Consider the following 26624-nt stretch of genomic DNA (forward strand, 5'->3'; position numbering starts at 1 on the left):
TAATGGACCATCTAGCACACTAATATATGCATAAAAAGATTCTCAGAAGGAGAGGGGGGAAATAAATAAGCAGAAAGAATATATAAAGAAATAATAACCAAATATTCCCAACTGTTTCAAAGAATATGCAAGAAGCGCCATGTACTCCAATTAGGGTAAACTCAAAGAAAATTCACACATAGACAAATGACTGTCAAAGTGCTGAAAGAAAAAAGACAAACAGAGAATCTTCAAAGCAGCAAAAGTTATTTATTACACACAATGATAATAACAGTTGATTTAATATCAGTAATTATGGAGGTCAAAAGGAAGTGGAATAACACATTCAAAGTGCTAAACACAAATGATTTCAAAAGAGTCTTATTTTCGTAAAAACTATTTTTCTAAAATAAAGATAAATTTATAAATTCCAGATAATTTTTTTCAAACAGTCTTGCCCAGCCGGAAATGTTAGAGAAGGCTTCAGGCAAAAATAAAAGAGCATTAAACAGTAACTAAAGCCATACAAATACGTAATGACTATCAGCAAAAATAACTATATAGGAAAATACAAAACATGCTAAATATAAATGTATGTTTGTTGGTAGTACTTTTTTTCTTCCATAGAGTTTAACTGACAACTACATAAAGCAATAACTATATATCTGTGTGGTGGGTTTAAAGTGAAAAAAGATGTTCTTTATATGACAAAAATAACACAAAGTTGGTAAATGAATTGGAACTAAATTGGATCCAATTTTTTGTACATTTCCAATTTAATAGCTATCAATTCAAACTAGACAAATTTCTTGAAGGGCACAAATGTCTAAAATGTATTTTAAAGTAAGAAGAAAATCTGAATACTAAGTGATTGTATTAGTAATCAAAATGTTTTCCACAAAATTATGCCCATGGCTCCACTGGTACATTCTATCAAAGAGTCAAAAAATAAATAAAGAAATAATTTTTTAATTCTTCCAAAAATAGAGGAAGGAACACTTTATAACTTGTTCTATGAAACTAGGATTTCTCTGATACTAAAACCAAACAATCACACTGCAAAAAAAAGAAAGAAAGCTGATAGTTTATGAATGTAAAAGAAAAAATTCTCAATAGAATACTCAGGAACCAAATAAAGCCATATATGAAAGGATTATACATTCTGATAAATTGTGTGATTTATTCCTAGAATCCAAGATTAGTTTAACACTGAAAAATCAATGTGTGTATATATATATATATGTATAATAATATACTATAATAAAATAAGCTATGCAAAATGTAGTGACCATTTCAGTAGATTCAGAAAAAAAAAACTGGCAAAATCCAAAATATTTTCATGACAAAGATCACTTAAATTAAGAATACTCCTTATTCCTCCAGAAAACAGCAACAAAAATCTATTAGAACTATGACAATAACAAGTGTTGGCAAGATGTAGAGAAATTGGAACATTAGTACCTTGCTTGTGGGATTGCAAAATGAAGCAGACATTTTGCAAAAGAGTTTGGCAGTTCTTCAAAATGTTAAGCACAGAGTTATCATATTATACAGAAATTCTACTCCTAGGTATATAACCAAGAAACAGTAAAACATTTGCCCATACAAAAACTTGTATAAGAATACACACACCAGTAAAATAGTCCAAAGTGGAAGCAATCCAAATGTCCATGAACTGACGAATGGATAAAAACAGTCGTATATCCATAAATAATATATTATTTAACAATAAAAAATGAAATACTGATACATGCTATAGTATGAATGAACTTTGAAGACATTGTGTTAAGATGCAGTGAGTCTGAAGGATTTCAAGGCTGATCAAAAGAAAATCATGACTATGCATTTCTAGCAGCAGATAATGAGCTTTCTATGGGCAAGGTTTTGACAGATTTCCATCTGGAGGTAACGTGGGGAAAAATGTCCCTTACAGTATGAAACTTGTCAGAGGCTATGGTATGAAGACTATCAACAAAAAGAGGAGAACAGCAAGGCTACTCACAGAGGAGCAGACTGGGGAACTCACAGAGGAAAGAAGAATCAGAGAGGAGACTTTCATGTGTCTAAGTGATGCTCTGCAGCACCATGGGATGAGGAGAGTCTGGATCAGAGACCTCTGGAGGGCAACGATGGTCTGAGGTCACCATAGCTCTGGAGTTTATCTTATCTATGGCTAGTAGATGTTGATTGAAGATTCTTTAGACCAGAAATACCTGAAGGGCAAGAGTGGCTGCTTTATGGCTGAAAATCTGCTTATTTGAAGTTTATTTAAAAATCTAGATGTGTAACAGTTTAAGTTTGAAGTCAATGAACCTTTGAGCTAACAGATGCTAGCCTGCTATGAAGAAGCCAACAACATAATCATTTACAGAAGCCATCTTTGGCTCATGATATAACATAAGCAGAAAAAGTCATTAACAAAAGACTACATATTATATAATTCCACTTATATAAAGTATCTATAATAATCAAGCTCATAGAGACAGAAAATATATTAGTGGTTGCCATTGCCATGAACTGGGTGGAGAGAGAAATGGGAATTGATTCTAATGGGTACACAGTTTCATTTTAATGTGACTGAAAATGTTCTGAAATTTGATAGTGGTGATGGTTGTACAACAAAGTGCTGATTGCTCAGTAATGTCTGACTCTTTGCAACCCTATGGACTGTAGCCCACCAAGCTTCAGTACAACAAAATATACTGCCGAACAGTGCATTTTGAAATTTAAAATAATGCATTTGATGATATGTTAATTATGTATCAATAAAACTGCTACATAAAGAGAGTTCTCCTAAAAGTTCATATTTCAATTTTTTCTTTTTTTTTTTAGCCGGTATCTGAATAATAATTCCAAAAATTGGCATGTACTTCATATTCACGCCCCCTTTAAGTGTGACATCTCAGTTTTCTACAGTGTCTAACTACCCTTGCTTTACCCGTTTATGTTTCCTGCCTGTTTTCTTTACATACTTGAGTTTGTAACTCTTAGTCTATGTATTCAAACTTTTCTTCCTTTTAGTTCTTCTTACCTTTTTAGAAAAAAATTGTTTTAACATTTTATACTCTCTTACTTCCAACTATTGCTTTTGTGGTCTCTGTCATATTGTATCATTCAGTAAAATAATTTTACTTTAACAGCATCACAAGAAAAGATCAGAAAGCTATATGAATTTTACAACACTATATTTATTTTTAAAAATATTTTTAATGTTTCTTAGCAAAACAGCATTGAATTCCACTGCAAAATAACACTTTAATGATATCTTTGTAATGAATTTGTAGCAAGATACTTTTACTTTCTTCCCTTTGGTTCAGCATCAGTTCAAACCTATATTCAACTGAACATTTGTGATTATAAATTTAAAAAAAAGTAAAGTAGTAAGGCTGTAAGAAGAATGAAATAAATTATACATGAGTTGGAATAATTAGATTTTATGAAAGAAGACTGAAAGTGCCAGGCAATTTGATATGAATAAAGTTAATACATCAAATAATCCATCACCATTATTAATCAATCAAAATATAGAAAGTGAAAAACAAGTGACTTTTCTCCCTCTTAGATTGAAGTAGCAGTGCCTTTCATTTCTTGTACTATCTCAAGTGCATATTAAACAACTTCTTTCCTATCACATATTCTCTGGTAACAAGACTCCATGATGGGCCTTAATAATTTCTGCCTCCTAGTGTTCATACACTTGGCGGTAGCTCCCACAGGGAAATGGACTGATGTGTATGATGAAAAGGACCTACTGAAGTGGTGGTGTGTGACTTTTGAGGCTGTCTTAAAATGATGTTGCTGCTTACACATTGCTCTTTGGAAGCAGTCAGATGCCAGACTTCAAAAAGTCCCCTGGAGTTGATCTTGGATGGCTTTGGCCTGCAGCAGCTTGAAGTAGGGCTTTGGTTCCCCTGACAGAGATTGAGGTCAGGTTGTGGTTATGAGAACACCGAATCCTATCCACTAGGCCAGTGATCAGTGAAAAGTCCCTGGTCCTTTGTCTTTGCTGAAAAAGAATTCCCACAAAGGCAGAAAGTAGTGAAACAAGTGAAGTATTTATTAGGAGAGACAAAAGTACAGTACATGGAGGGAGACACAAGGGCAACTTCAGAGGGAGAGCTGCTGAGTTGCAAATATAGTTTGAATTACTTTTATGGGGCATTTCTTCCAGGTTTCCTTTGTCCAGTCATTTTTATTTGCCTGATTCAGAGGCCATATTTGGTATATTGCAGTCTCCTCCCATGTGTGCACATGCATCTCAGCCAAGATGGATTCCACCTAAGAGGCATATGGGTAGTAGCATCAGATAGCATCACTACCATTTGACCACCAAGGAGCTTTTCTGAGCATGTGTAGTTGGGGAAGTCTCTTGACTTCAAAAATGAGAAATATGTGGTCTCTTATGTTCTATCTGAACAAGGCCCAGCCTCCTCTCTCAATTGTCCTGCTATTGATATTTTGAAGTTTCTATTCACAAAGAATAAATTTCCAATTGCGTTCCCCTGGGGAGTACTGTCTACCTTCTGCCTCAGAGTGTCCTACTTGGAAAAACTGAGTTCTACTGATACCAGTACCAACTTGCTATGTGAGTGAATTACCTTGAAAGCAAATCTTCTAACCACAAACTTTCAAATAACTGTGACTCCAGCCAACATCTTGAAATCTCATGAAAATCCCTATGGTAGAACCACTTCAACTAACTTTTCTCACATATTAATTCAGTCTCTGCTGGATTCCTTTTGAAAGAGTCAATTGTACTAAATATTCATAGCTTTCAGCCAGTTCCAAACAACAGAAAACAGAATCAAAACTGCTGAGGACATTTTCATTAAGATTTATATTCAGAGACATAAAGGTTAGAAGCTCTCCATGGTTACCATTAAATTAAAATATTAACAGAAAAGATGACAATGAAAGTATAACAAAAGACAATACAACTGAAAATAGAGACATGTGACTAATATGTTGACACACATCATGTCAAGTAATTAAAAGTCCAGAGTTACCAAAACATAGTAATAATAGTACTTAGACTAGAGTTAGCTTAATTACACACCATCTATTAATGCCACATAAACAAACATCACTATTTTTCATCTGTTCTCCCAATTTTTCATATTTGTTTTAAGATTAAATATTTTAATTTGTGTATAGTAGGCACATTATTAAATGCAGGCATTGGAAAAAGTCTTTGAGTTAGCCAAACAGAAAATGTAATTTGAAGCTAAGAGGTAGGTAGCCATATTGGATTGTTACTATTGTGAGCCTGGTGAGATTTTTATGACATTTGTTTTTCCCTGAGGAGTTAAATGTGTCAGGATGAGATTGCATGTAATGTTTTGTGACAATAGCTTTCTTTAGGTTGTATTGGGCATAATGTCTTATACTTTAGATATGGAAATCTTTCCATCAAAGCATTGTAGAGAAGGATGGAAGCAGTATTTCATTCATACAGTTATTTCTGCACAGAATGTATAGTTAAAAGAATTCCAAGGCATGCATTTTTATCCTACAAATTCTTACATACATATATTCTGAAAAGTCTGTAATTAAATCAGATGTTTTGAAAGTTAACTAAAATAATGTTAATGAAAACTTTGTCTCTGGACTTGTACCATGTTGATGTCATCTTTCAACATTTTTTTCACTGTCTGTAATTATGTATTTTTGTGTCTATGAAAGTAAATCATAGTCCATTGCACATTTTCTTGTTCTTTTTTTAATATTATACAGTGGAGAACACAAACATAATTTTATGATTGCTGATACTGATAATATAATTAAAGAAAATTTGAGAATTGATCGTTCTTGCCTAGATTACTTAGAATTGATGCCACATTTGACAGGACAAAGGCCTAGTGTATTTGAAAATATTTGTCATAGTCAATACCAGAGTTCTCTACTAAATAGCCAGTATCATACCTGCTTTTATCACCTTGGATGCCTTAAGGAATTTTTCTAATGGATATTTTAAAATTATTATCATAAATTTCTAATGTTTTTACAAAGTAATTTAGCACATTTCCTACTTGATGGAAATATTAAAATATTTATATGAGTAGATACAGTAAACTTTATATATTGATTTACTTTTTTTTGTGGGAATGTGAAAAGAGAAGATAAGGAGAGTGGTATCTGCCTCTCATTTTAGCATGAAGGCCCATTTGCATCAAATGAAAAAAAGAATTTGGGTGTGCAAAATAATTTGCGAGAATGTTGCTCTGCTCAGCTAAAGATCTTAGAAAGTGGATATCAAGATGATGGTGCAAGAGAATGCTAAGCTCATCTCTCTTAACACATCAAAAAAGCAACTACACATGGAGCAATTCTTGCTGAAAACAATCTTAAGTCTGGCAGAACAATTCTATAACCAAGACTGTAAAGAGAGATGCACACAGAATTTGGTAGGAAGGGAGAAAAAGTTATCTGGTAGGAACCCACACCCTTTATGGGGGTATCCAAAAGAGGAGGGGCATAGGATGGGATCTAGGGTCTTCCCTGGGGATCAAAGGGTTTGAGCTATACATTAGGCACCTCAGTCCTTGGAATATGACACCAGCGAGACAAGTCGTCTTAGCTGGTTTGAAACTCAGTGGAGTTTACCAAAGGGTTATATGAAACCAAGATTCTGCTCTTGAAGAGTGTGCATATAGTCTTGCTTTTCTTAATCACAGCACAGAGGCGGCAGGCTGAAAACTGCCTGGTGCTCTGGTTGGCTTTGCTCACCCACCCCAGTTTGTCTCCCAACCTCCTGCTCCAGCCCCTCTTCTGCTCTTCACTAAGGAGGCGGCTACTGTTGCCACTTAGATATTATTGGGCCCCAACCCTGCCTCTACCAGGACAGAGGCAGCCATTGACAGCAAGCATGCCCCTACTCACATTTAGGAGAAATGAAACTAGTTTCGGAGAAGGTACTGCTATTGCATATGAAAACAAAAATAGCTCAGTTGTGTGGTATCAACTCCTCCAGTGCCTATCCAGCCTTTACCAAGGAGTTCAAATCAGGAAAAAAGTGCAGCCAGCACAGAACTGTAGCCCCAAGGCCTCACATGTTGGCTATGACCCCAGCCAAAGTGGAGACTACCAAGACACTTGGAAGAAACCGAGCTCCATCAGGGATCATTACCATAGGGCAGTAATGATCACTGAGCATAGGTGGAGCCCAGGCTTGTACATGAATTTAGCTCTAGCCCTTCCAACATCAGTCCTACTTCCGAATCAAAGTGGTGGCTGTCAGCACTCCCTGGAAGATGTGGCCCATGCTCACTTCAGATCCAGCTCTTCCTATCCATTCTGTGGTAGTCACAGAATGAATAGGGACATTATCACACAAGGGCACACCTTGTGTCTCCCTTAATTTTCTAGAGACAGAGAAAATTAAACAATAGGAGAAGACAGAAGGATATATTTCAGAAATCAAGAAATAACCTGAAAAGAATCTTGATAAAACAGAGGTAAATAATTTACTTGATAATGAGTTCAAAGTAGTAGTAATAAAAAGGCTAACTGAATAGGAGAAAATAATGAACTAATATAATGAGAATTTCAACAAAGGACTAGAAGGTATTTAAAAAAAAACAGAGCTGAAGAATATAATGATTGAAAGGAAAAATACACTAGAAGGAATTAACAATAAACTAGGTGATACAGAACAATAAGTAATCGGAAAGATAATATAATGGAAATCACTTAATCAGAAAAGCACAAAGAATAACAATGCTTTTAAAATATGAGGATAGTTTAAACTGGGAAGACATCAAGCATCCTAATATTTGCATTACAGTGTCCCAGAAGAACAGAGATAGGGATATAAAATATATTTGATAAAATTATGGCTTAAACCTCACCTGAAAATAGAAACAAAATCCAACAACATATAAACAACATCATACAGCAGGAGCAAATTGGGTTTATTCCAGGGACTCAAGGATGATACAATAGTCACAAGTCAATCATATTAAATGATTTTGCATTAACAAAAAGAAGAATAAAACTAATATGTTTATTTCCATAGATTCAGAAAAAGCATTTGACAGAATTCAACATCTACTCATTACAAAACTTTCATCAAAGTTGGGATAGAAGGAACATATCTCAACATAATAAAGGCTGTTTATGACAGTTTCACAGCTAAAATAATACTAAATGATGAAAAGCTGAAAACTTTTCCTCTAAAATCAAGAACAATTTAATATAGTATTAGAAGTCCTAACAACAGCAATTAGGTAACAAAAAAATAAAACCCATCCAAATTGGAAGGTAAAAATAAAACTATCAGTATTTGCAAATAACATGATTCTCCATGAAAAAAACTCTAGTCTCACCAAAAATTATTAGAACTAACAAATGAATTCAGCAAATTATAAGATACATGATTACTACACAGAGACATGTTACTTTTCTATATACTAACAATGAACTGCCAGAAAGAGAAAAGGAAAAGAAAACTTAATGAAATTAAATCAAAAAGGATAAAATACAAAGGAATAAATTTAACCAAGGAGGGGAAATACTCTAAAAACTATGAAATACTAATGAAGGAAATTGACAAGATGTCAATAAATCAAAAGATACCCTATGATCTTGGATCGAACATATTAATATTGTTAAAATAGTCATGCTATCCAAAGCAATCTACAGATTAAATTCAATCCCTATCAAAATACTCATGACGTTTTTCATAGAACTAAAATAATCTATCCTAAAATTCGTACTCTTCCATAACGGGTTCTGGGAAAACTGGACAGTTATTACTTGTGAAAAAAAAAATGAGATTAGAACACTTTATCACACAATATAAACAAATTCAAAATGTATTAAAGACTTTCATGTAAGAACTGAGATTGCAACACTGCTAGAGGAAAACAAGCAGAATATTCCTTGACATGTAGCAATATTCTGATCTGTCTCCTAAGACAAAGAAAATAAAAACAAATGAGACTTAATTAAACTTCAAATCTTTTGCAAAGCAAGGGAAACCATTGACAAAATGAAAAGACAACTTATGGAATCAGAGAAAATATTTCTAAATGATAAGGTCTATGGGGGGGTTAATGGGCTTCCCTGGTGGCTCAGACAGTAAAGAATTCACCTACAGTGTGAAGTACTGGGTTCAATTCCTGAGTTGGGAAGATCCCCTGGAGGAAGGTACAGCAACCCACGTCAATATTCTTGCCTGAAGAATCCCCATGGACAGAGAAGCCTGGTGGGCTACAGTCCACGAGGTCAAAAAGAGTTGGACATGACTGAGAGACTAAGCACAGCACAGCACGGGCGATGGTTAATATCCAAAATATGTAAACAGCTCATACAACTAAATATCAAAAAAACAGAAACAAAATTTTAAATGGGCAGAAGCTCTGTGTAGATATTTTTTTTAAATTAACATACTGGTGGTTAACAGGCACATGGAGATAATCCTCAACATCACTAATTCTTAAGGAAAAGTAAATCAAAAAAGCATTGGTATATTACTTCACAACCAAGTCTACAAATGATAAATGTTATCAAGGATGTGGAGAAAAGGGAATGTTTGTACATTATTGCTGTTTAGTCACTATCATGTCTGACCTTTTGTGACCGCATGGACTGTAGCCCACCAGGCTCCTCTGTCCTTAGAACTGGTGGGAGTATAAATTGGTGCAACCACTATGGGAAACAGTATGGAAATCCCTCTGAAAACTAAAAATAGAACTAGTACATGATCCAGCAATTGCACCCCTGGGTATATATCCATTGAAAAAAAAATGAAAACACTAATTTGAAAAGCTATATGCAGCTCAATGTTCATTGTTGCCATTGTTCAGTCATTAAGTCATGTCCAGTTCTTTTCAACTCTGTGCACTGTAGCATGCCAGGCTCTTCTGTCCTCTACTATCTGCTGGAGTTTGTTCAAATTCATGCCCATTGAGTCAGTGATACTATCTAACCATCTCATCCTCTGCCATGCCATTTGCCTTTTGTCTTCAATCTTCCCCATAATCAGCCTTTTCTAGTGAGTCAGTTCTTCACATCAGGTGGCGAAGTATGGAGATTTAGTTTCAACAACAGTCCTTCCAATGAATATTCAAAGTTGATTTCCTTTAAGATTGACTGGTTTGATTTCCTTGCAATCCAAAGGACTCTTAAAAGTCTTCTCCAGCACCACAATATGAAAGCATCAATGTTCATAGCAGCACAATTTTAATAGTCAAGATACTGAAGGAACCCAAGTGCCTATCGACAGGTGAACGCAGAAGGAACATGTGAATGGATAAGGCATGGGATATTACTCAGCCATGCCGTTTTCAGGAATGTGCATGAACCTAGAGAATACCATGCTTAGAAAAAGTTGAACAGAGGAAGACGTATATCATATGATTTCACTTTTATGTGGAATCTAAAAAATAAAAGGGTCAAATGTATATAAGTGAAACAGAGACAGACTCCCAGATAGAGAAAACCAACACTTCGTGATATCAAGGACTGTAGCCTGCCAGGCTCTTCTGTCCATGGGGATTCTCCAGGCAAGAATACTGAAGTGGGTTGCCATACCCTCCTCCAGGGGATCTTCCCAATCCAGGGATACAAACTCAAGTCTCTGGCATTGCATCCAGATTCTTTACCATCTAGCCATGAAGGAAGCCCCAAAATATATGAGTAAACCAGAAACAGAGAAAACAAACTAGTAGTTACCAATTGGGAGAAAGGGCAGGAGTAAGAGGTATAAGATTAAGAGGTGAAAACTATTAAGTGTAAAATATATAAATATCATAATAAGGATATATTGGATAACAAAACTCATTTCAATTCAGTTGCTCAGTCATTCCTAACTCTTTGCAACCCGATGAACTGAAGCACTCCAGGCCTCCATGTCCATCACCAACTCCTGGAGTCTACCCAAACTCATGTCCATTGAGTTGGTGATGCCATCCAACCATCTCATCCTCTGTAGTCCCCTTCTCCCCCTGCCTTCAATCTTTCCCAGAATCAGGGTCTTTTCCAATGAGTCAGTTCTTCACATAAGGTGGCAAAAGTATTGGAGTTTCAGCTTCAACATCAGTCCTTCCAATGAACACCCAGAACTGATCTCCTTTAGGATGGACTGGTTGGATCTCCTTGCAGTCCAAGGGACTCTCAAGAGGCTTCTCCAACACCACAGTTTGAAAGCATCAGCTCTTCGGCACTCAGCTTTCTTTATAGTCCAACGCTCACATCCATACATGACTACTGGAAACACTATAGCCTTGACTAGACAGACCATAGTTGGCAAAGTAATGTCTCTGCTTTTGAATATGCTATCTAGGTTGTTCATAACTTTCCTTCCAAAGAGTAAGCATCTTTTAATTTCATGGCAGCAATCACCATCTGCAGTGATTTTGGAGCCCACAAAAGTAAAGTCAGCCAGTTTCCATTGTTTCCCCATCTATTTGCCATGAAGTGATAGGACCAGATGCCATGACCTTCGTTTTCTGAATGTGGAGCTTTAAGCCAACTTTTTCACTCTCCTCTTTCACTTCCACCAAGAGGCTTTTTAGTTCCTCTTCATTTTCTGCCATAAGGGTGGTGTCATCTGCATATCTGAGGTGATTGATATTTCTCCCGGCAATCTTGATTCCAGCTTGTGCTTCTTCCAGTCCAGTGTTTCTCATGATGTATTCTACATATAAGTTAAATAAACAGGGTGACAATATACAGCTTTGACGTACTCCTTTTCCTATTTGGAACCAGACTGTTGTTTCATGTCCAGTTCTATCTGTTGCTTCCTGATCTGCATATAGGTTTCTCAAGAGGCAGGTCAGGTGGGCTGGTATTCCCATCTCTTTCAGAATTTTCCAGTTTGTTGTGATCCACACAGTCAAAGGCTTTGGCATAGTCAATAAAGCAGATGTTTTTCTGAAATTCTCTTGCTTTTTTGATGAGCCAGCAGATGTTATCAATTTGATCTCTGGTTCCTCTGCCTTTTCTAAAACCAGCTTGAACATTTGGAAGTTCACGGTTCACATATTGCTGAAGCCTGGCTTGGAGAATTTTGAGCATTACTTTACTAGTGTGTGAGATAAGTGCAACTGTGTGGTAGTTTGAGCATTCTTTGGCATTGCCTTTCTTTGTGACTGGAATGAAAACTGACATTTTCCAGTCCTGCGGCCACTGCTGAGTTTTCCAAATTTGCTGACATATTGAGTGCAGCACTTTCAAAGCATCATCTTTTAGAATTTGAAATAGCTCAAATAGGATTCCATCACCTCCACTAGCTTTGTTCATAGTGATGCTTCCTAAGGCCCACTTGACTTCACATTCCAGGAAGTTTGGCTCTAAGTGAGTGATCACAGCATCGTGTTTAACTGGGTCATGAAGATCTTTTTTGTACAGTTCTTCTGTGTGTTCTTGCCACCTCTTCTTAATATCTTGTGCTTCTGTCAGGTTCAAACCATTTCTGTCCTTTACTGAGCCCATCTTTGCATGATTTGTTCCCTTGGTATCTCTAATTTTCTTGACGAGATCTCTAGTCTTTCCTATTCTATTGTTTTCCTCTATTTCTTTGCATTGCTAGCTGAGGAAGGCTTTCTTATCTCTCCTTGCTATTCTTTGGAACTCTGCATTCAAATAGGTATATCTTTCCTTTTCTCCTTTGCTTTTCACTTCTCTTCTTTTCACAGCTATTTGTAAGGTCTTACCAGACAGCCATTCTGCTTTTTTGCATTTCTTTTTCTTGGGAATGGTCTTGATCCCTGCCTCCTGTACAGTGTCATGAACCTCATTCCATAGTTCATCAGGCACTCTATCTATCAGATCTAGGCCCTTAAATCTATTTCTCACTTCCACTATATAATCATAAGGGATTTGATTTTGGTCATACCTGAATGGTTTAATGGTTTTCCCACTTTCTTCAATTTAAGTCTGAATTTATCTTGTAGAAACATTTTTGTTGTTGTTGTGTTGTTGTTGTATAGTCACTAAGTCACGTATGACTCTTTTGTAACCCCATAGACTGCAGCTCACCAGGCTCCTCTGTCCATGGGATTTCCCAGGTGAGAATATTGGAGTGGATTGCCATTTCCCTCTCCAGGGAATCTTTCTGACTCTAGGATTGAACCTGTGTCTCCTGCATGGGCAGGTAGTTTCTTTACCAGCTGAGCTACAAGGGAATCCCGAGAATACTGGAATGGGTAGCCGATCCTTTCTTCTGCGGATCTTCCCAGCCCAGGAATTGAACTGGATTCTCCTGCATTCCAGGCGGATTCTTCACCAACTGAGCTATCAGGGAAGCAAATACTATACCATTGGTTAATGCTGTTGCTGTTAAATCACTTCAATTGCATCCGACTCTTTGCAACACCATGGACTGTGTAGCCCACCAGGATCCTCTGTCCATGGAATTCTCCAGGCAAGAATCCTGGAGTGGATTGCCATGCCCTTTTCCAGGAGATCCTCCTAACTCAGAGATCGAACTGCGTCTCCTTTAGCTCTTGCACCACAGGCAATTTATTTACCACTGAGCTACCAGGGAAGCCCCTATTTCCATTTAAAAGATAATTCTAGGGCCCAAAAGTCTGAGGGAATCACTGGACATACATGTACCCCTGCTTCTGACCCTGTGTTTTGAGGATTATCAAGCTGTATAATATTCTATGAATGAGAAATTTCTTCTATGACCACAAATAGGACCTTTCTGACATATGTGTAATTTGGCCATTGGAAGGGAAGCAGTTGCCAGGCAATCCAGAAAGAGCTCCTAAGGTTGATTTTCAGATAGTATGTTGATCTCTCTGTGTATGCTAAGTCGCTTCAGTGTTGTTGGACTCTATGTAACCCTACGGACTGTAGCCTGGCAAGATCCTCTGTCCATGGGATTCTCCAGGCAAGAATACTGGAGTGGGTTGCAGGCTGTCCTTCAGGGAATCTTCCTGACCTGGGGATTAAGCCCATGTCTCTAGTATCTCCTGTATTCCAGGCAGATTCTTTACCTCTGAGCCACTGTGGAAGCTCTGATCTCTCTGTCTCCATCCACTTTTCTCATCTTAAGCATTTATTCCAAAAATGGACTGTCTCTGTGACCTATATGAATTCTAAATTTAAAGTCATAAAATTTAATATTATAGCAGATTTACTTCATTGCATTTATCATGAAACTTGCAATTCCATATGGTCAGTGATCATATCTAATTGGTTTTCACTTGTCTATTTAATGACAAGCCCATCTTGCTAATTAGATGTTCATCTTATACAAATGAACTTATTTACAAAACAGAAAAAGACTCACAGACTTAGAGAATGAATTTATGATTACTGGGAAGGCATAGATTGGAAGTTTGGGACTGACATGTACACACTGCTATATTTAAAACAGACAACCAGTAAGGAACTACTGTAAAAAAAATAAAAATTAAAAAAATTAAAACAGGTTCATCTTAGATGCTTAAAACTTTTCCTTACATCCTAATTTACTAAGTAAGTGAATTATAGACTGCATGAATAAAATGGCCCTCACGTGTCCTTTACTTAACAAAATTGTAACAATCTTCAAAATCCTATTTTGAGTATCCTCTTTACACTCCAATCCCAAATCAATTGATTGAATCAAAACACTTTATCCTATAACAGTAGGAAAAGGTATTAATATTCAGTAAAAATACTGTTCTTAGCTCACTTATTTTGAATTAATCACTTACTTACTTTTATTACTAACTTCTCCTTATACATGGCTTATATCTGTACCAAATTGTTATATGCTAGATTACATAGTCTGAATCTCACAAAAAAACTAGTTATTTAATGAAGGCCTTTTTCCTCAGTCACTCATTTAGCTTTTACTTAATATTTCATACTAACTACCACATCCCCTTTGCACTGTGTGTGAAGTTCTTTCATTTTTAGTCATATATCTTCTTGTGCATGAATATTTCTGTGTGCTGTGGAGAGTGTGGCTAGAGAAGTTGGAAGAAAAAGATATATAATACATGTATAACTAATTTTGCTCTATTTTACTGACAACAAATAAAAGTCTAAAGTGTCAGCTTGAAAATAAAATGTCATTTCAAAAGTATGCTTATATTATCAAATTTTTCCCTTCTTAGAGAGAACCTAATCTTACAAACTCCTATATTTTTATATCATTAATCAAGGCAACAATCTTCACTGAGCCAAATTACTACCTCTGCAAAACTCCAAGCCAATCCTGTTCACCTGTTTTGTATAGACTGCAGCAATTCCACTCTTCCCTAGCCCATTCTGCATAGATAATAGTATGAATGAGATCCAAAATGGAATGTAGAAGCCTTGCTTTGAAAAAGAAAGTCATATGAATCACAGTCTATGAGTTTTCTCACCATTGATAACATTTTATATATAGATATATTAGCACATAATTTGTAATTCACAGTGTTGGAGTTATTTAATTCAGAATCATTCTCAAAGCATTAATTTATAATGATTTCTTCTTCTTAAAGTCTATACTAGCTCTTTGTGCTTAGTATGTATTAAATAATTTTCTAAAACTTACTATCACAGGAATCACCAGACAGCACTAGGTGTCTGTATTGTATATAAACGTATATGTCCCTATATCATTTACATAACTAACTATAACTAAAACTCAGCCAGAAAAGCAGTCCTTGTAACCAGTCAAAAATATCTGAAGGCCTTATATGACTTATTTAAACTAAATGATTTACAATTAATCATTTTTTTCTACCCTCTTCTGTGTTGCAGCTTCACCTACAAACTAGTTGTCCTCATAGTGGACATAAATAGTTGCTGCAGCCTAACTTACATAGCTTCCTTTTTCAATACAGAAAGAGGTTGCTTCCCACAACCAATCAATAAATTGCTTCACTTTGATTGTACCATCCTGAATCAATCACTGCCACCAGAGGATTACCATGTACTGGTTAATGTGTTAGAGTTACATAGGGCAATGTCACACATTTCAAATGTCAAACAATTTAATTGTATATGCATATTTGCTGTGCTTATATTGAAAAGCAGGGATATTTGAGTGGTATATGTGAGTATATGGGCTTCCCTGGTGGCTTACATGGTAAAGAGTCTGCCTGCAGTGAAGAAGACCTGGGTTTGATCCCTGGGTCAGGAAGATGCCCTGGAGAAGGGAATGGCAATCCACCCCAGTATTCTTGCCTGGAGAATTCCATGGACAGAGGACCCTGGTGGGTTACAGTCCAGTCCGTGGGGTCAAAAAAAGTTGGACACAACTGAGCAACTAACACTATCATCCTGTGAGTGTGACAGGTGTGGCTCCTTGGCTTCACTAATCTTCCTCAAATTGTATATTACCGAGCTTATATTTGTTGTATATGATACTTGTGAGAATAACTTGTGAGCATCAGTTGTGATCTTTTGGAAATGGCATTTTAGCACAGACACCCTTGTGGGATCCCTTTGAAGACTTCAATCTCTACTGTTTGAGGGAAATCAAAATTGACACAATGGAATTAAAACACCAAAGCAGTGCTCTTAACTTTTTAAATTGTGATTTAATAAAAGTCACTGTTTAAATTTTTTCATGTTTTCACAAATTAAGACACTGCATTTATCAGATGTATTCTTTCTTACCTACCAACACTTTCAAACTTAGCCAGTGGACCAAACCTGAACAAAATTTTTGGCCAACCCAATGCTTCCTAAGATTTTTGTGAGAAAGAACCTGATTCAGAAACTGACACTAACTCAGGACGCAAAAAAATGAACTAACCTTATTTTGTTGCTATTCTTATTATTATCTTTCAATTTTATGCTTAATGGCATAATCTATTTTTTCCAGTTTCATTGAGATGCACTGGACGTACAGCACTGTATAAGTTTAAGATGTATAGCATAATGATTTGACTTACATATATCATGATATGATTACTACAAATTTAACATCATCTTATATAGATCCATAATTTCATCATTACAAAAAAAGAAAAAAAATTGTGATGAGAAAGATCAATTCTCTTAACAACCTACAAATATACCAAAAATATGGAATCCTTCACAAATGCACATGTCATCCTGTACAGGGCCATGTTAATCTTCTCTGCATCATTCCAATTTTGGTATATGTGTTGCCAAAGCTAGCACAATCTATTTTTTAATGTCTATTTCAGTAGACCTTCCATCTTTACCAGACAAGCAATTCTTTTCAAAAAGTTCCATATTTCTTTACATCGAACTAAATAGTGAGGAAATGATATTCTGTGGTGCATTTTACCAATCAACAAAGCAGAGAGTCTTTCTGAAATATTTATCTTAAGCCTCAGAATTTAAACCCTGTACATGCTTTTCTGGATTATCCACAAGGTCAAATAATAAACCGTTTGATTTGACATACTTCCTCTTTGCTGTTTGCTACATCTGCTCTAACATAACCAACGAAGTACTTGATGAGAACTTGGTGGAGGATATATATAAATAAACTGAATTTCAACTTGAAAGTTATTAATTGTACCTAGTATTAGAAGTCCAATGCTGTAAAGAACAAGATTGTATAGGAACCTGGAATTTTAGGTCCATGAATCAAGGCAAATTGGAAGTGGTCAAACAGAAGATAGCAAGAGTGAACATTGACGTTTTAAGAATGAGTGAACTAAAAGGGTCTGGAATGGGCAAATTTAGATCAGATGACCATTATATCTACTACTGTGGGCAAGAATTTTGGGCATTACGTCGCTAGTATGTGTTCAGTTCAGTTCAATCACTCAGTCGTGCCCAACTTTTTGCGACGCCATGGACTGCAGCACTTCAGGACTTCCTGTCCGTCACTAACCCCCAGAGCCTTCTCCAACTCAAGTCCGTTGAATCGGTGATGCCATCCAACCATCTCTTCCTCTGTCATCCCCTTCTCCTCTTGCCCTCAATCATTCCCAGCATCAGGATCTTTTCCAGTGAGTCAGCTCTTCCTATCAGGTGGCCAAAGTATTGGAGCTTCAGCTTCAGCATCAGTCCTTCTAATGATTATTCAGATGTGATTTCCTTTAGGATGGAATGGTGTGTTAGAGAGATGTAACATATTTATTGCAGTATCTATCTGCCAAATACTTTATTTCAAATAATGGTTTTCTCATCACAGTAATATCTTAAATAGGGTAGGTACAAAACGAATGTGGTCTCAGTGCTACAGTTTTGCTAAAAACTCACCTACTAATTTAAATGTCTTACCTCTCTAAATTTTTGAGGACTAAATTTAATTACCACTTAGAGGCAAAATTCCACCCCAATAATATTAGTTTTGAAGTATTAAATACTTAACCTTCTACATAGGGTCAGCTGCCTGTTAACTGAAAGGCTTTATCATATTTTTCAGTATATATTATATCCACCTATTTTCCATTCAAATAAGTGCACTCAGGCAGATATATTAGTTTCCCAGCCTATAATAGAGATAGTTATCATCCATTTCTCTTAATTTGCTGCCTGAAAAAAAGAATTATTTGAAGTATATTTGACAGATTTTAATGCACAAAGGGCTCATATTGACCCCTAAATAGCAGATGGACACAGAGTGATATAATAGTATAGCCACCTTAGTTACAAATTGTATTTACATTGCTTCTTAAGAATTGTTGATTCCAGTTTTATTTTTTTATTCAGTTCTTTATTTATTTATTTATTTATTTTTTATTTTACTTTATAATTCTGTATTGGTTTTGCCATACATTGACATGTGTGATTGCTGGTCAGAGTTGGTAATGAGCTTTTTTTTTTTTTTTTCTGATTATTCCCTAAGTTAGTCAAGGTTTAGAATCCAAACATTTCTACTTATAAAGAAAATATAAAGTCTAATGAAGACAAAGCAGCCCCCCCCCAAATCATTATGAGTGGTATATTGCTATAGAAGTCCTGATTTCCACTCTTAGAAAGTTTTTATAAAGCAGTAAGCAGCTTTTGTCATCATTTCTTAAATCAGTCATCTAGTCAATAAATGTTTTCCTGGTGACTCCGTCAATAGGTTTCCCTCTTGGCTCAGATGGTAGAGTTTTCCTGCAATGCAGGAGACCTGGGTTCGATCCCTGGGTCAGGAAGATCCTCTGGAGAAGGAAGTAGAAACCCATTCCAGTATTCTTGCCTGGAAAATCCCATGGATGGAGAAGCCTGATGGGCTACCCACTATGGGGTTGCCAAGAGTCAGAGACAGCTGAGCAACTAACCCACAGTCAATAAGTATTCGTTGAAGAGTGACTTTGTGTCAGACACTTTTCTGAGGCAAGCAGTGAACAAAAGAGGCAAAGACTTTCCTTTGTGGAGTTTACATTGTGGAAAGATGGATGGGTGGGTTTTACATTGAGTTTTAGTTAGGAAACTAGTTTTTATTAGATTGGGTTTTAGGGGGAAAATGAGGAAGAAAACAAATATTTTTATTATACAAGATAATTCAGGGTAATGATAAGTGTTATAAAAAGAAGAAAAAAATGTAGCATATTTATGGAATACATTTTAGATTTGGTTGGTTCAGGAAACCCATCTGTAAAAGAGATATTAGAGATGTTTTCTGATGAGTCCTGTCCATATGAAGTAGAACATTAAGAAAAACAACCTATTGGAATATTTATATTTCATCAAAATGTAACCCACAGAGGTTTGACGATATTTATATTTCTGAAATGTTCTGAAAATATATGAATGTAGTGTTTTAGGTTAAGCTATTTATGGAATAAAAGAGGTCCAATGACTCCAGAAAAAATATAGGAGAGTCATCTTGAATCCAATTTTCCTGTTTGGTCCCACTGTAACCAAATTTGTTAATCAGAGTGCTCAGTTCAATTATCATTTACTATCTCTTTCATCATAGGAAGGTTGCTCAATTATTTCAGCTATCACATTTTAGGTAATTCTCTAAAATAGTTTTTTACAAACTATTTAAGAAATATTTTTTGCTGTTTCAGCCCACAGTAAGAAATACTGTTTATTTTGCAACCGAATACTTACACACACACACACATACACATACACACACATACACACACACCACATGCACATATGGCTAATGCTTTTGGTTTTTAGATATTTTTATTATTTCATTTTAAAAAATGCTTATTGCAGGTTTTCTGAACTGATTTCCTGACCCACCAATGGATCTCAACTGCAAGATTGCTCCAAAAGTCATTCACCAATATGCACACTCTAATCTTTATATTAAAAACAAAAGCAAACAAGTAGGCCAATTACTATAGGCTAATAAGTTATTTATCCTTTCAGGGAAAAAAATAATATAGTTCTACAATATTTGGACAAATACTAAGTTGAGTGAAAAAACAAAATTATCTTTTTCTTTGCCTCTAGTTTTACATTTGCTAGGATGGCAATGATTATATTTAATGAAGTAATACAAAGAATATCTTTACTTACAAGAAAACTAATTTTCTTTGTTCTGGCCCCCTGTATTTGTCTCATTTATCCTCTAGAATGAAGAAAAGAAGTATTAAAAAATTTAGCAGTAGAGAGCTCTAAAGGGAATTATAGTGAAAAAGCAAAAGATATCAATTTTAAAACTTTACAATAGTACATCTAACATTTATAAAACAAACTTTTAACAGTTATACTTGAAATGTTTACTTAAATTTATTCTCAAATTTTTTCTCCACCTCAAGTGACAGTGTAACATAATAGATTATTCCAAAACAACGTCCCACACAAACAGATTTTGTCTTCAGAATATGTATTGACACACACATTTGATATTATGGAATTTACCCACAAGCCACAGTAAAATAGTCAACAGACTTTTGGAGTCTGTGGATTTCACCCAAATGAAAGCCAGCCCTTACATTTCATTCCCCTTTTTCAACTCTGACATGATTAGCCTTTTTAAAATTGTTGCACTGAGATAACTTTTTTAATTTTACATTTATTTTGTAAAATTAAGATCGTATAAATGTGTAAGCCAGAAAGCCAAGTGAGTTCTACAGATTTACGTAGGAAGCACGCAGACATTGTTGGGCCTTGCAAACTGTCAGCTAATTTCCAGGGACTGGGTGTTGGTAGTCCAAGTCCTGTACCTTTCTGACTTCTTGTCTACTCTGGGTTACCCCAGGGTCAAGCCACCAACTCTGCTGTAAACATTTACAGACTCTATTGTAGATTATGTGGCAGGGCTCCATTGTGAATCCCACAAACATACCCCATCTACTGATTTCGACCACTTGGCCTACTGCATTCATCCTTCTAAATTATTTCCCATGGCAATTAACACACTCCTGCCCTTGGCTCATGTGGGGTAGTTCTATTACACTCAGGCCTCTTGAATAAAAGATGCTCCCACCCCCTGGCTTACCTTGAAGTTTCCTGACAACAGAAGGTCTCTCCCCAAGAAGTTCTCAAACACAACACAAAACACAGGCCTTGAAAGTACCTTATGCAGATCTGAAAAGATGCTTAATTAGCTATCTCTTCACTTTTCTCCAAGGCAACCTCCACTTTAAACTCTGGTAGAACTGCAGGCCACAGATACTTTTTGTACTTAAGAAGAAATTATTTTCAACAAATTAACAATCTTTTTCTTTATGTTTTAAAAAGAGATGTCACACATTTTCATGGTGGATCGCATGATCAGAAATCCACATATATAAGGTTGTTTTTTTGTTTTGTGGATTTTGTTTTTTAAATCAACTTTGCCAAGGCATAATTTATACAGAATAAACTGCACCAATTTTGAATATACAGTTACATGTATTTTGACGCTGTATAACCACCAGCATAATCAAGATCATGTTCCAGACACTCATATAAATGAAATCATACAGTGTTTACACTTCTATGTCTGGCTTCTTTCACTCAGCTATTTTTGTTTTGTTTCACCCGTGTCGTTGCATTTATTAGTCCTTTTCATTGACAAATAGTATTCCATTATACTTATATACCATAATTTGTTTACTCATCACATGCTGATGTACATTTTCAGTTTGTATATATACTTTGTGTCTCTACTAAAATTTAGTATACTATGTAGAAAGTTGTTCAAATCCATACATATGAGAAACATATGTTAATTCCATAAAAATTCTACCAAGTAAAATTTGAAAACATCTGAAGGGTATTTTTAATTGTATTCTATTAATAAATATGATGTCTTTGGAGGGAATGATGCTGACGCGGAAACTCTAGTAGTTTGGCCCCCTCGTGCAGAGAGTTGACTCATTGGAAAAGAAATACCCGTTGAAATACCCATCTGATGCTGGGAGGGATTGGGGGCAGGAGGAGAAGGGGATGACAGGGGATGAGATGGCTGGATGGCATCACCGACTCGATGGACGTGAGTCTGAGTGAACTCCGGGAGATGGTGATGGACAGGGAGGCCTGGCGTGCTGCGATTCATGGGGTCGCAAAGAGTCGGACATGACTGAGCGACTGAACTGAACTGAACTGAATACAATTTAGAAGGAAAACAGACACGAAGACTTACTGGCAACCATCAGATTCTCCAAACTGTCTTCTCAAGTTCTGTAATTCCCAGCGAATAATGCTGCAGTTTTTGAGATTCTATTTACTTCATTCAGCCATGGTAATTGAGAGCAGTCTCACATTTCCATGAAATGCATCTTAAAATGAATTCTTACTCTTCCTTGAACAATCTACAATGCCCCTGTTTTTTTCTTCATAGATTGTAATTCAGCATGTTTAAGCATTTTGTTAGATGAACAAGAAAGTGTAAAGTCCTTGATCTGAGGAAGCAGATAAGTAAACATCGGTTGGTTTCTAGGAACTAGTCATCTGACATATTAAAATATATGAAATACCCATCCTCTGGTTCTTCTTAATTCAAAGATAGGTAGCAGTTAAAAGCAAAGTTACCAAAAATATTCAGAGGCTTTAGAAGTTTTCTATATTACCTCTTGCAGTGACCCTGACTGACAAACATCTCAGCATAAGGTTCATTTATAGAAACTTCCATTTTGAATTGAATACAGTCATAAACTCCACATTTCTATATTACTTAATTACAAGTGTCTGTTTGTGGCAAATGAACTCAACTTTTTCATGTTTAGACCAAATATGTCATGTTCTTTCTGGCCAAGAAGTTAGAGCCTATTAGGAGAAAAAATAATCTAAAGAGTGGAGAAAATCTGGTACGTATGTTGGCTGTTCCTGGCTTTCAGGATAGAATTAAATTAGAAGGGAGAATCCGGAAGTGATTAGAAATATGAATCCAAAAGCAATCAGGGGATTTGCCTAGCAGTTCAGAGGTTAAGAGTCCACCTACCATTGAGGGAAACACGGGTTTGATCTCTGCTTTGGGAAGATTCTACATGCCATGGGTCAACTAAGCCCATGTGCCGCAAGTGAGCCCACATGCCCTAAAGCCTGTTTTCTGCACCAGAGAAGCCACCACAGTGAGAAGCCCACGCATTGCAGCAAAAGAGCAGCCCAAGACCATCACAACTAGAGAAAGCCTGTGTGTAACCACAAAAACTGAGCACAGCCAAAAATAAAATAAAAATAAATAAAATTAAAAAAAACAATCAGGATAAAAAGAGGGGCAGAGTCAAGGAAACCTTCTTCCTTAGGTAGAGGGGAAGTAATGATGACCATCTCTTCCTTCCTTCAAACATGTTTAGAACTAGAGAGATGCCATTACCCTGCACTCTCAGTCATTCAGAATTATTATTCAGCCCCATCCCAAACCTAGTCTTCTTAAAAGCATGGATTTCATTTAAATCTTTAATGTGTTTCAAAGAAAAGGAAACACAACATATTAAAGACTTCAAGAATCTAGCACATGCTTCTTCTTGCCATGACTTAAAAAAAGAGATTTACATGCAAACTATCCATTCTCCATTCCAGCTTCAAATTACCCACCAGTTTGATAAAATTGTCTTTGAATTTTTCATCCAAATTATCCATACATTGTAAATAAAGTGAAGGAGGATAAAGCCCTGTAACACACAACCAAATCCCTCTTTCCAGGTTGCTTAATGGTTGGCAGCTATGGGAAAAATCATTTTTATTGCTTCCAATCTATCAAATTTATAAGCATTGAGTCAAGGTTTTCATCACAAGAGGCCTTGTCAAAGGCTATCACTATACCCTAATCTCATCTAATAACACTGTAATCCAAATTGTTACTCTTTGTGAAGCCATACTAGTTTCTAGTTACCATCATTGCCTTATCTAGATGCATAGAATGGCACTAATTTCCACAGGTCATTTAACAAGAAAATGTGAAATCTGAATTTTTTTCTAAAATTTTTCTTAATATCTTATATCACTAGTAAAAATACATCATTAAAGAAGAATCCCCTAGTTTTTCTCTATCTCTCTATATCTTTTTCTCATTATGATGGAGGGAGTACAGTTCTTACCCTAAAAGCCAACATTTTTTCATTCTTCTTTCTAGACCCCATCAACTTCCTTATTATCATGGAATCCAAGTGGTTAAAGCAGAATAAGATAGGAAAATGGTGAGAAGTGAATTCGGAGGGACAGGCAGAGGCCAAACCCCAAAAGGAACATATGCTTTAAGCTTTGTAAGAAGACATTTAAAGAATTTAAACAAATGATGATATAGTCTGATTTTATTTGGATGAGTGAAAAAAGCAAATTCAGTTGGTTTGGGGATTGCATCTTCATACATACATGATTTGTTTTCAATGAGACTTCCTGAATGCAAGAGGTTGCAGGAGAGATGTAGGATCCAAAAGACCTACAATGACCTTTACCAATGCTTGTGCCTGAGACTAAGTCAATGGGAGTTTTAACATTCATGTCTCAGCTTCCACCTCTTTACTTAAAATGCGCTTTGTATCCTGTATGATATTTAATATGTGCATTGTTTCCACAGAAAGGGAAACAAATAGGAAACAAACTTAGACGAGGGAAGCTGTACCTAGGAAAATCTTCCTACTGCAACCATCTGTCTCATCTGACCCCAAGAGAGAATTCTAATCATGTTATCATTTCATTCCCATTTCAGGCACTTTGCATTTTTATATATGCTAAAGAATTCAGCAAGTCATCCAACTGGCAAGAGCAATAGGAAAACTTCCTTTAGAGCACAGGTGTACAAGCAAACAAATTCTTTCTGTGCTTGAAAACTGATCCTTCCATATAGCAAACTTCCCAGCAGCATGCTGCACTGGCAGGAAGAGGTGGAGGAGCCCGCAGCTGTCAGGTAGAGGGAAGAGATGTGATCAGCGCCTCTCACCTTCCAATGGAGTCGGGAATAGATACTGTCAACCTGAACTGTCGTTTCCCAGCCACACTACCAATCTGGGTTTATTAAAGGCAGAGATAAGTCACTCTGTGTGTGTTTTTGTGAAGGAAAAGAAGGAACTGAGGGAGGAAGGAAGGATGGAAAGAGGAAGAAAATAAGAAAAATCAAGCAGTGGAGTATTAAACTCAATTGTTAGGTTTAAACAAGTGTAACTAGCTGGTTAATTCTAGATGCCTTGGAGAGATAAGCTCATGTCACTTAGGCTACATAGGGCACAAGGGATTGTAAACATCCTTTAAAAGTAAAACAGTGCCAGGAATATATCAAAGTAGCATTAAAGAGAATAGTAAAACATAATGTCACAGTAAACCCTAGGCTCCAAATTTATCACTGGAACCTGGATGCGTGCATGCTCCATAGCTTCAGTTATGTCCAACTCTTTGTGACCCTGTGTACTACAGCCCAGCAGGCTCCTTTGTCCATGGGATTCTCCAGGCAAGAATACTGGAGTGCATTGTCACGCCCTCCTCCAGGCGGAACCTGGGTATATCAGTACAATAGAAAGACTTCCAGTCATGACTGTGCTTTGTTCTGGCACTGAATCACAAAAACTGTGATTCCCACTTAAGAAATTAAATCATTGACTATCTCCCAAGCTTATGTTTTCCAAATATTGTCAAAACCTGAAGCACAGCTGAGGAACATCAAAAAGAGTTTAATGAAACAGTTTTAAGTGGGATAGATTATTTGAAATCTAAGCCACTTCAAATTGCTTTATAGAGTATCTCTGTTTCTTAGGAACCTTAAAAAAAAATTCCCACGGTAAAGAACCACTTTGATATTATACGTCAAACTTTTCCAATATTTACTACTTTCTTCAGTCAAATACCAGAGTGTAACTGAATGCCATGTAACTACTTTGCTTTTCTTTCAAATATGACACAGCATAAGCCAAGAAAACAAGCCCACACAACTCTCCACCTTGTATATTTTGAAGATGCCTCTGACCCCTTCTGTTGTTTTCCTTGTATTCCTGTGTACATCCTAAGTCTGGACAATGAAAGACTGTCTCCATCCCCAATTCCTATTCCACCAATTATTTAAGTTAAGACATCTTTAGGGTTTGATGGTGATAAAATTTAAGGCATCCCAAGTTTAATCAATGTTCTTCTTAAATCTCACAACTAAGAACCTCATGTGTTAAACACCATTTCACATTAGGCGTGTTTTAGCCCCTAAATTGGTCTTGAAAACTGAATTACAAAATTTGCTCCGACAACACATCCAGATTAAATTTCCACTGACAATAGCTAACACGTTATCACTCTTAAAGCTTCTTCATTGCCTACATTTCTATCTAAACTTTTGTTGCCAGTGGAGTAAAAATGCCTACCAAGTCCGCTTTTACCTAACCCCATAACAGTAAATACAGTTTATGCATTTTTGTTATGTTTGTCAATGTGAATCTTCTGTTCACCTCCTTTTTTTTTTTTATTTAAAGAAGAGATAGCAGATGTTT

At 36.1% G+C, this 26624-nt stretch overlaps 1 non-coding gene across 1 annotated transcript; it reads right to left on the reverse strand.

Moving 5' to 3' along the window:
- Nucleotides 1–16935: 16935 nt before the first annotated feature.
- On the reverse strand, nt 16936–17040 carry LOC120879155. The gene has a single exon (XR_005724723.1). It is a non-coding gene; the product is annotated as a U6 spliceosomal RNA (small nuclear RNA).
- Between the last annotated feature and the right edge of the window lie 9584 nt (nt 17041–26624).

The sequence above is a fragment of the Oryx dammah genome, unplaced genomic scaffold (genome assembly GCF_014754425.2).
Source record: "Oryx dammah isolate SB20612 unplaced genomic scaffold, SCBI_Odam_1.1 HiC_scaffold_19, whole genome shotgun sequence".
NCBI lineage: Eukaryota > Metazoa > Chordata > Mammalia > Artiodactyla > Bovidae > Oryx > Oryx dammah.